The sequence below is a fragment of the Perca fluviatilis genome, chromosome 10 (assembly GCF_010015445.1).
Source record: "Perca fluviatilis chromosome 10, GENO_Pfluv_1.0, whole genome shotgun sequence".
NCBI lineage: Eukaryota > Metazoa > Chordata > Actinopteri > Perciformes > Percidae > Perca > Perca fluviatilis.
Genome location: NC_053121.1, coordinates 2,819,825 through 2,829,719, shown reverse-complemented (window position 1 = coordinate 2,829,719; position 9,895 = coordinate 2,819,825).

Here is a 9,895-nt window from a genome sequence, read left to right as displayed (position 1 = left end):
GACACAGCAGAAGCTGAATGAATGTGTAACGTCTGCCGCTCTGCAGACATTTAAACACGCTCCTATCAATGCTGTTATGATTATACACTGCATCCTTCTGGGTCAGACCAAAGGAATGAGGTGGTCCCTGTGAAAATAAACATTAACTGCGAGATGTATTACACCCGATTGTAAAACATCCACCAATGACAACATAAACCCTCACCTATCTTCCTTCAGGGCTCGGGATTGTAACTGCTATTGTGATTGGTCACCACAGGTGAGGCATGTTGAGGAAACGGCATGCCTTTTTCCTCCCAGAAAACTGTCTTTGTTTGCCTCTGACAGGGGGAATGTGTGGCTAAGCATCTATGTGTCACTTTGAGCACTTGAAATGAGTCCCCTGTATTTTCCTAATGTGCACAGAGAGGCACTTTGATCCTCCCCAGCAGGAGGTTGTCAACTACCTGAGACAAGCTTGTCCTGGCTCATTTCTCTTAAAGGTAACTTCAATCCATTTTTCAACCATGCAGGTAAACTGATTGTATTTCCTGTCTGTTTGGCTGCATGAGCCAAGACTGAAGTAAAGCGGAACGAGTCATGTTTGATGCAAATTTTACTTCTGAATCCTACACTTCTCTCTTCATTTCACTATCAAATCATGCCCTGTCTTTCTTTGTCCCAACAAATGTTTCTGGTTTCATAACACAGAGACTTGACCTACCTAGTTGGCAACAGGCTTCTGATCACCTCACTGATAACTTTGAATCCAATAAAAACACACCTGGGTTAGTGAAGGCGCAGAGCCAACCAGACAGAAGCACAGTAAACATGATTGTGGGAATATAAATGGCCCTCCGCTCAAACAGTGGAACATTTGAACGACTCCCCAAACTATTCTTCCGGGTCTTGAGGCTTTGAAGTCTAATTTCTGCCCACTGATGCAGACATTACTACCATCTTCATGCTTGAGGCATGGGAAATGAACTTGGGAAGCACAGGTGAAACTCTAGAAAGCTTGAATATGATATTTCCTGTGTGTTCAGCTACTCTATTCTTGGCCAGATCTGTATGATGATTAGTTACTGGGACATGGAGAGGTATGCATGCCTTCTGAGCAGGAGGAAAAGGAAGAGAAGGCCAAAGCCCTCCCTGTGTCCAACAACTGCAAAATCTATGTATTCTTGGTATACCAGGTACTCGAATGTGAAGGTTTCTCAAATAATCTAAAGGACCAAGGTACGTTTCTCTGTATTAAAAAATCATTTGTATTCAAAATTAAAAACTGTGTCCAAAAGTTTCCTTTGAAGGGTGAATCTTCTTCCAGTCTTGCTTAACTCGCAGTTTGTCAACTGCTGCAGCTTCCTGCTCTGGATTTTTTGTCGTTGCCTTTGATAGTGGGGTAAATGCAGGCTTTTGCAAAATAAAGGTGTTTTTGAGGCACGACTGATCAACCTCTGAATCTGCGATAAACTGGGAGAAATCAGCAGTCGTAAGCAGCTGGTTGGGATGGATTTTACTAAATTTAGTAAATTATAGTCCCATTTATTTTAAAATTGACAATATGCTTCCTTGTGATTGACAAGTCTCTACTGAGTCTAAGGTGACCTGTCAATCAGGATAGAAGCTTAGCAATGGATATCCATGGCACTGTGTGATAAATTGCCTTGTTTTTGGGTGTAGAACTTTAACCCTCTCGCAGTTTGTTTTCAGTTCATGAAAGTTAATTGCAACATTGTGCTTGCCTAAAAATGCCTTGTTTAGCGTTCGGTTGCACCTTGATAACAAAGCTGGCTAGCTAGCGCTAGGGTTAGCTGGTGACTTTGCCAATTTTCAACCGGCTCTGTGTCACTGCATCGCGGGCAGGCAAAAAGTCCGCCAAATGACACGCTTCAGCCAGTTGAAAATCTGAAAAACTGACCAAGACCAAAAAACCAAGGTGGCGAAAGCCAAAGTGCTAAACTTGATGTCCACAAATAAAACAAAAGTCCACAAACCAATGTGTGATGTCCACTTCTTTTATACAGCCTATGGGCTAGTTTCATTTGTCACATGAAAATGATTTACTAAAATTCAAAATGATAATTAATAATGGCAACCTAAATACATTTAGCAGTGTGTGGATGTTTGTGTCTGAAAACGGACTCTATAACTATAAAAGTTGTTTGTTCTATCTAGTCTTGTGTGTTGTTATTTCAAGGTGGAGTCTGTGGCCTGGCTGTGTTAAACCGCCCGCCTGGTTGCCTCTGTAGTGGAGCGATGTGTCTTTCCTGGCCAGGGGATTTCCTTCTTCCAGAAGCACTCAAGGTTATTACTGTGGAGGAGGATCTGAGCTCTGCTGCAACGCCTGTTTGAAGTTCCCCACAATATTTTGCGCTGCTGCACTCCCAGAGATCACAGCGAAAGCAGCCACACCAGTGACCTAACGCACTGAAAAGTCAATCATATCTTCTCGTTTCAGTTGATAAAAAGTCCATTTTGAATGTAATCTGAGGTTACAATCATCATGACAGCTGTGTAAACTGTCTGAATCCACTTTCATCCACCTTTTACATCACACACACATACTTTATGTATTAGTAATGTAGTTATGGATTGAATGTAGAGTTTGGAGCGTTACAGATTACAGCTCAATTGCTTCACATTGATTCCTCTGAAGTGGTTGTCTGGTTGGCTCAGACTTCTTTTCTACAAAACAACTGGGACTCAAGCAGCACTCGCCGGGGCTTGTCCATGTTTAGCCCTGTGATTTATACAATGTAACTATGTAAGAGCTACAGATTAATGTGCTGTATGGCAAAGTCCTATTTAAACTCTATCTGTGCAGCAATCTTGTCAAAGGAGATATACTGTTAACAATCACCAGACACACTTCTGAAACGGAAAGGGAAATTATTTTTGTCTGTGTAATTTAAGGATTACTTGACAAAATATCACACTAACCCATTAGCAATAAACACACTCTTATTAAATACACTCTGACTCCGCTGCTACAGCCTCACTTGGTCTGATATGACATAAAAATAGCTCTTACAGCTTCTGGATTATTAAATTGGCATGGTTTAAAAATATGATAACACAAAGAGTAATTATGACCTTGTTAGCAGTTCAGGTTGTCCCCGTCAAATGTTTTACCGATGTATCTTTTATAAGATCTACAGGAAGCTGAAGTCCTGAGGTCACGCCCGGGATAGCCTCTGTTCCACTAACTCAATGAAATCTCTCATTCAGCATTTCTGATTTTAAAATGTTTCTCAGGTTTACTGTCCATATTCTTCATAAGACAAATCGGCATACGCTACAGGACTCGTCATTAAAATCTGAAACCTTTGTGATTTGATCAAAGTTAAGCTTCCAAAGTCACAAAGTCACAAAGTTAAGATTACTTTGTGAGCGTACAAAAAACTACAGCTCCCATGAAAATATACCATTATCGTATTATGGTTTTTCGTCCATATCCATAAAATTCGATTTCTTTTTACTTTACCAGTGCCCTGACGACTAGCGCCATAAGCTAATTAGCGGTTTGCGCTAAAACTGGTCACATTCGATTAGCATGAAAACATATCCCAGAGAACGGTCGACTCTGTACACGTGTTGTTGCTGCCCAATCCGTTGTTCTACCTTTGTACATGCATAGAACAAATCGGGTTTCCAGTACGGATCGGGTACTGACAGTCCCATTCATCTCGCTTTCAGTGAAGTTGCTGAATGATGGCATCTTTAAACAACTGGAAATGAACAGAAATTCATTGTCCAATTATTCACCACTTGTGGACACATTGGGCGCTGTTCTGCAAAAAGTTACACAGTTTCGCTTTAAACCCTTAATAATCATATACTTATGTTTTGTCGTTAAAATGAAATTGCTGCAGTAATCTGATAAACAAAATCACATCACAACCAAATGGCATTTGACATGAAACTATTTGGGAATAAAAAGATATGTTTGCCTGTTTGTCTTTGATAATGATCTATTGATCTTAAGACACAGTCAAACTATGAAAATGAGCGACTGATTTGAAAGCTGAATCAGTTTTGGCATCAGTCTTTGATGTTCCACATGCGTCAGATCTGTGCGAGCCTCCCTGCAGGATTAAGCAGTCAATCAAGCTGTGGAAAGGTTTTCTTAAGTGTTTCTGTTATTACATTAAATCAAGCAGTTGCTGTTTTGACCCAGAGGATAACAAACAACATCCTTTTGAGCCTGTAAGAATGTTCTGTGGTCGCAGCCAGGAATAATTAGTGGTATTCTCCAGGCTTGGACGTTGGCCAAATCCTGGTATTTCATCCGCCACTGTGAGCAAAACGTACATTGGGTTCAAATAAGCTGAAATGGGCAATAGACGTGCAAGGTTTCACGGTAAATTCTTCTCTCGTATCGGTTTTCTCTCCCCTGTCTTTAAGTCGCTCGCTCTAAGCCCTCTTTTCTCTCTTTCTTTCCTTGTTTTGTTATTTTACCTGGAGGTGCAGGTGTGAAAGGGTGAGGCCGTGGAAAAACATTCGATTCCCTAAGCTTGTCATGAAGGAATCCATTGACTGACCTCTGCATCTTGGCACACAATGACAAATGGGTTTGCAATTTTCCGCCTGACTGAGGGGCAACAAAGCACATTTCCACTTTCACCGGTTGGCAGTGAGAGTACAGTCTTCCTCTATCATACTCTTTAAACAGGCAGTGAGCAGTACACATAGCTGGACTCTTTACTTTGGCTGTTTGCAGCTCTCGTGGTCAAAATAGACAATTACACTGGGTATGATCTATCAAGACAAACATATTTAAGTGAACGCTTGACTTCACACAGTGAGGTAATCTGTTGATGAAGAGAGGGAGGTTTGTTTTTCCTTCTTGCATCAAATATTAAGGACTACTCCTAAATTTAGAGAATCTTTGATATATAATGTAAAATATAATGCAGCTTTTCTTTGTTTTGGCATTATTGATTGACATGACATCTCTGTCATTTAGATTGTTGGGAGTGTTTTTTTTTTTGAGACAATTTTTGGGGCATTTTTAGGCCTTTATTCAACAGGACAGCTTAAGACTTGAATGGGGAGAGAGAGGGAGAAAGACATGCAGCAAAGGGCCGCAGGTTGGAGTCGAACCCTGGCCCGCTGCGTCGAGGAGCAAACCTCTACATATGGGTGCCCCCTCTACCAACTGAGCTATCCAGGCACCTTTGGGAGCATTTTTAGTAGACAATGACGTATATTATCTGATCCACTGAAGACTGCTGTGAAACTTATAAATGACATATTTGCTTGAGTGATATTGGAGTTTTGACATAATCTTTGAGGTTTTGTTTCATATGTTGCTTATTTTACTGTTCTTGTTCTTAGGTGCATCGTTTATGATTGGTCTTTTATTAATTAGCTACACTAATGACCTCTTGGAATATGCGATAGTTTTACTATGGAGGTGGCAGCATGTCTTTTATATGTTGTCGGCTGTGACTGACTTATGTTATTTCTTCACTGGACGGGGGGCTACCAAACTGGTTCCTTATCAATACTATTATCGAATCAAATCTAAATTGTGACATGGTCACGCCATCTTTTGTATGTACAGGTGTATACTGTATAGGAGTATATGTTGTGTGGACCCCAGGAAGAATATCTTCTCACGGCTCTCGCTGTCATGAGCACGAGCATCTCGTCCACGAGTTGATCCTTTTGTGCGGTGATATGGTTGGCGGGTGCAGTTGGGTTCGAAAGAAAATAGTTCCTACGTGAAACTGCTCACAACTACCACAACTACGGCTGATATCTCCAACACTAGGCATCGCACACCAAAACAGTTTAGATTGGATTTTGGGGTGAATTGTCCCTTTAAATGAAATGGTCAATGGGCATGCTTTTCATCATGCATTTTCCAAATTCCATTTGTTTTTCACGTCTATTAGTCTTTTATAAAGCCAGTTTATGAAACACTAATATGTAAATAAGTCTGTCATCTCCTTAAAAAAATTACATTATATCCAAAGAAAAAGAAATGATAATGATAACTGCATGTCCACGCCACACATACATTGTTCATAATGTTCTAAGCTTTATATTCAGCTTTTTATTTCAACTATGCACAAAAAAAGTCTATAAAAGTAAATATTAGATCCATTAAGTTTATTACCTTTTTAGCCCTGAAAAACATCCAACACATATGTTAAAACCATGCAACGCTGCACACAGTTTATGTTGTATTTCTCTGTGGGATACATCCATCTTGTTTATGAGTACTCTGCATCGTTAACGATGGTAACGGCTGGTAATTCCACGCTGCTAACCAGTGTTTTCACTGCTGATTGAATTGCTTCCAAAGCCTACAAGAATGTTTAAAGTAGAAGCTATGGAAATGAACCAATTGACCTTTTTTTCTGACCCCAAAGATCTCCACACCCTGTGGGAGCAGAAACTGTCAGGCGGCACCAGAGTCGGGAAATCAAAGGGATCTATGCTGTTATTAGAGACCTGCTGCCACTCCTCATGGCCTCCACACACACATTATTGGCACACAGTTATCATCAGTTATCAAAAAATGATGATTGAATTTTATGTGAGAATGTCAAAGTATTTATAGAACATGTTGGCAGATTGTCCTGCCTTGGCTTGATTGCTACCAAAAATGAACCAATAATCTATAAACTCTGTGTGTGTGTGTGTGTGCGTGTGTGTGTGCGTGTGTGCGTGCATGTGTGCGTGTGTGCGTGCGTGTGTGTGCCCTGGCGGGGCAGTCCAGCCGAGCAGTCCAGCAGGGCGATTATGTCCTGTAGGGATAACCTGTCATGGTGCTGAGAGTCTAATTGATGCCTCATGCTTTTCAGGGGGCAATTATAGCGCCCAAATGTCAAGACTTAATTTGGGACTGTGTAATGCGGACACATGGGCCAGAGGAAGGGGTGACACGGCTGCTCCAGAGGGACTCCCACACTGGTTTGGTCAGCAGATGTGAGGGGCTGGGGGGGTTACAGCAAGAGATGGCGAAAGCCTAAACTGAACGTCCAGATTATTAGAGATAACTTTGTGTTGGTGTTGGTTTTTTGGAAGATAAATTATTTTAAAAATGTAAACAATGCTTCTTTCATCTTGGTGTATATTTACCTGGATTCCCCTCAGCAGTGGTGTGTTTTACTTGAGTAAAAGTAGCAATACAACTATGTAAAAATACTTTGGTACAAGTCCTGCATTCAGTGAAAAATGTACTGACTTAATAAAAATATAAGCACTCATTAGTCATTACTCATGGGTCCTTTCAGATTTTTATATTATTACATAGAATATTGTTATAGATGTATTAAAGCTGCACCTGTCAATATTCTTATATGAACAATGGACCAAATGACTATGTGTAACGTGAAAGGGATTACACGTAGTGACAAACTCACGAAGGATTGTCAATGGACTTTGCAGTTCTGCTCAGCTCTAAGGCTGCAATCACACAAAATCAGGCGTTGCAGCGAGAATGCCAATCCTCCTATTGATTTGAATGTTGGTAGGGCGACAGACAGCGACCACAGGGGATGCTGGGAATACCAGACTCTGGTCCATTTCATTTATACAGAGAGTCTGGCCACTCTCCATTGACAAGTGTTAACTTCCTTGAAGGCGGGTACTCTGTTGAAGTTTAAAACTATTAGATATGCTCCGGGCCGCTCTGGATCTGCCAGAACCAATCGCGGACTAATCAAATTATCATGTTTTTTTTCACTCTCATGAGTGAACTTCAGGAATTTCTGATATGTTTTTGACGTTCAGAGAATAATATTGTTTTATACTGTGTTTTGTATTTCAACAGATCATATATATATATATATATATATATATGAATATAAAATGTAAATATTTTGTATTTTTATCAACCAAGAACTTTACTGCAAGATGATTAAATGTTGAATTCTACAAAAAACACAACCTGTTATCTAGATAGGTGTATATCACAGTATGTTATATAACTTCAGTCATATCCCATTTACCTCTTGTCAATCTGTCTCTGTATCTGCCTGCTGTTTGGATGCTTCAGATGCCTCCTCCAGGTTCTGTGTGTTCAGATCCCTTTAGCTAAACAAAATGTCGCTCAGTCGCTGGCAGGTCCTGCAAACGCACCACAGAGTTGATCACCACGCGTCCCTTGTTAGAACTGAGAGAAACTCTGCAGAAATGACAGTGCCCCTGCTTTTTCTTCTTATTTTTGTTCCCCACAACACCTAAACACTGTTGTTTGCTACTAACGTCTCCATGGAAATGCAAACAGAGGAGCATATTTTCCACTGGAGCTGACAGCTTGCGATGTGGAGTGTCAGTAAATCAGGTATGCTGCTCTAATTGCCCCTTGCGGAAGGCAGACCACAAAATCCTCTTAGCTATGACACTAAAAGTGATTGAACTCAACCGGAGTACAATGCAGCAAGTGTGTAAGATGATTTTGTTTTCAGGCCACAAAATACGAAGGATAGATGGATGATATTTGGGATCACTGGCTGCAGATTCTTCCAGAATGCCTCTCTCTCTCTCTCTCTCTCTCTCTCTGGACTCGGATGAAAGCCCAAAAGTATCAAGTGGATAACGCTATACTTACACTTCTGCTGTAATCCCTATAAACATACATGCAGCTCATAATTTGTGCGCACAGCAATTTACTAAGGAATAAACAAACAACAAAGAGCCTGAAATCAATAGTTGCAGGATTCAAATGACACAAAGCTGCAGACACCATCCCTGCGCAAACACACTCTTAGAAGTGGCCATGGCTTTAGAGCACCAGGTGAGCTTCTCGGCACCTCCCCTGTCTTCCCCAACGTGGCCTTCTAAATATAGAAATTATGCTCTCTGATAATTGGGGGCAGACAACAAAGCCGGCTATATTTCCACCCTCCTTCTCCTCCTCCTTCTGCTGCTAAGTCATATCCCCAGCTGACAAACAGCAGGCCTGAGATCAGAGTGAGAGCTTGAGTGCTGAGGGAACACCTGCGCTGTCTGACTGGGACTGCGAAGATAGACACAGAAGATCACTGACTTCCACACCTGCCCGTGGACCCATGCCATATACACACACACACACACACACACACACACACACTTGATTGGGTTTCCTCCAGAGCCCTTTAAGGCCGCTGCTGAGGAGGTGATGAAAGTCAGGGAGCATCTATTAAGCGTGTGAGACGGCCCTCCAGAGTGTGTGCGGATGAGGGGTTTAAGTGTTTTCAGCGAGGAGCCACAGACCACCTGGAGGAGGCTGAGTAGGTGGAACAAAAGCATCTGTCTCAGGGCCAGGTAGGCTCCAAAACATTGGTTAAACAAGTGCCAAATAGCACTTCTGGGCATCAGGTATCACAAGTCAGGATTTCCAGCGTTTTTAGAGGGGGTCGGAGGGGGTTACGCTCTTAGATTAGCACAAAGTCTGCTTTTCATGGGCACAAGGGTGATGGCGGCGGGCCCTGCACTGAGATTTTAGTCTCTTTGGTGGTATTGCAACAAGAAAAAAAAAAGCTGTAGGTCAAAGTCGTGGACAAACTACTGCCGCAACATTCTCCTTAGCTTTGAAAGATGGGATGGGACAGGAATGAAGCACGCCCCGTCCATCATATTCACGATTTTCTATGAAGCTCAAGAAAGACGAGCAGTGACTGCATCTTTCCAAAAACAACCACCAGAATCCTTTTTTTTCATGTCGTAATAGGCTTGCGTGTGTGTACCCGGTGGAATGGGGATGTCCACATGCACGCAGGTTATAATACACCACGGGGTGCTTTCATTAATCGACGACAGAAGTGTGTTGATGTTCAAGGTGTGCAGGTGGGAAAGTCCCACAGTATCACGCTGCAGACAGGAGAGAGTTGGCAGCAGGGTTGGCTCCCTGTATCGAGACACCCCCACTGGCTCGCCATCACACACACACACACACACACACACACACACACACACA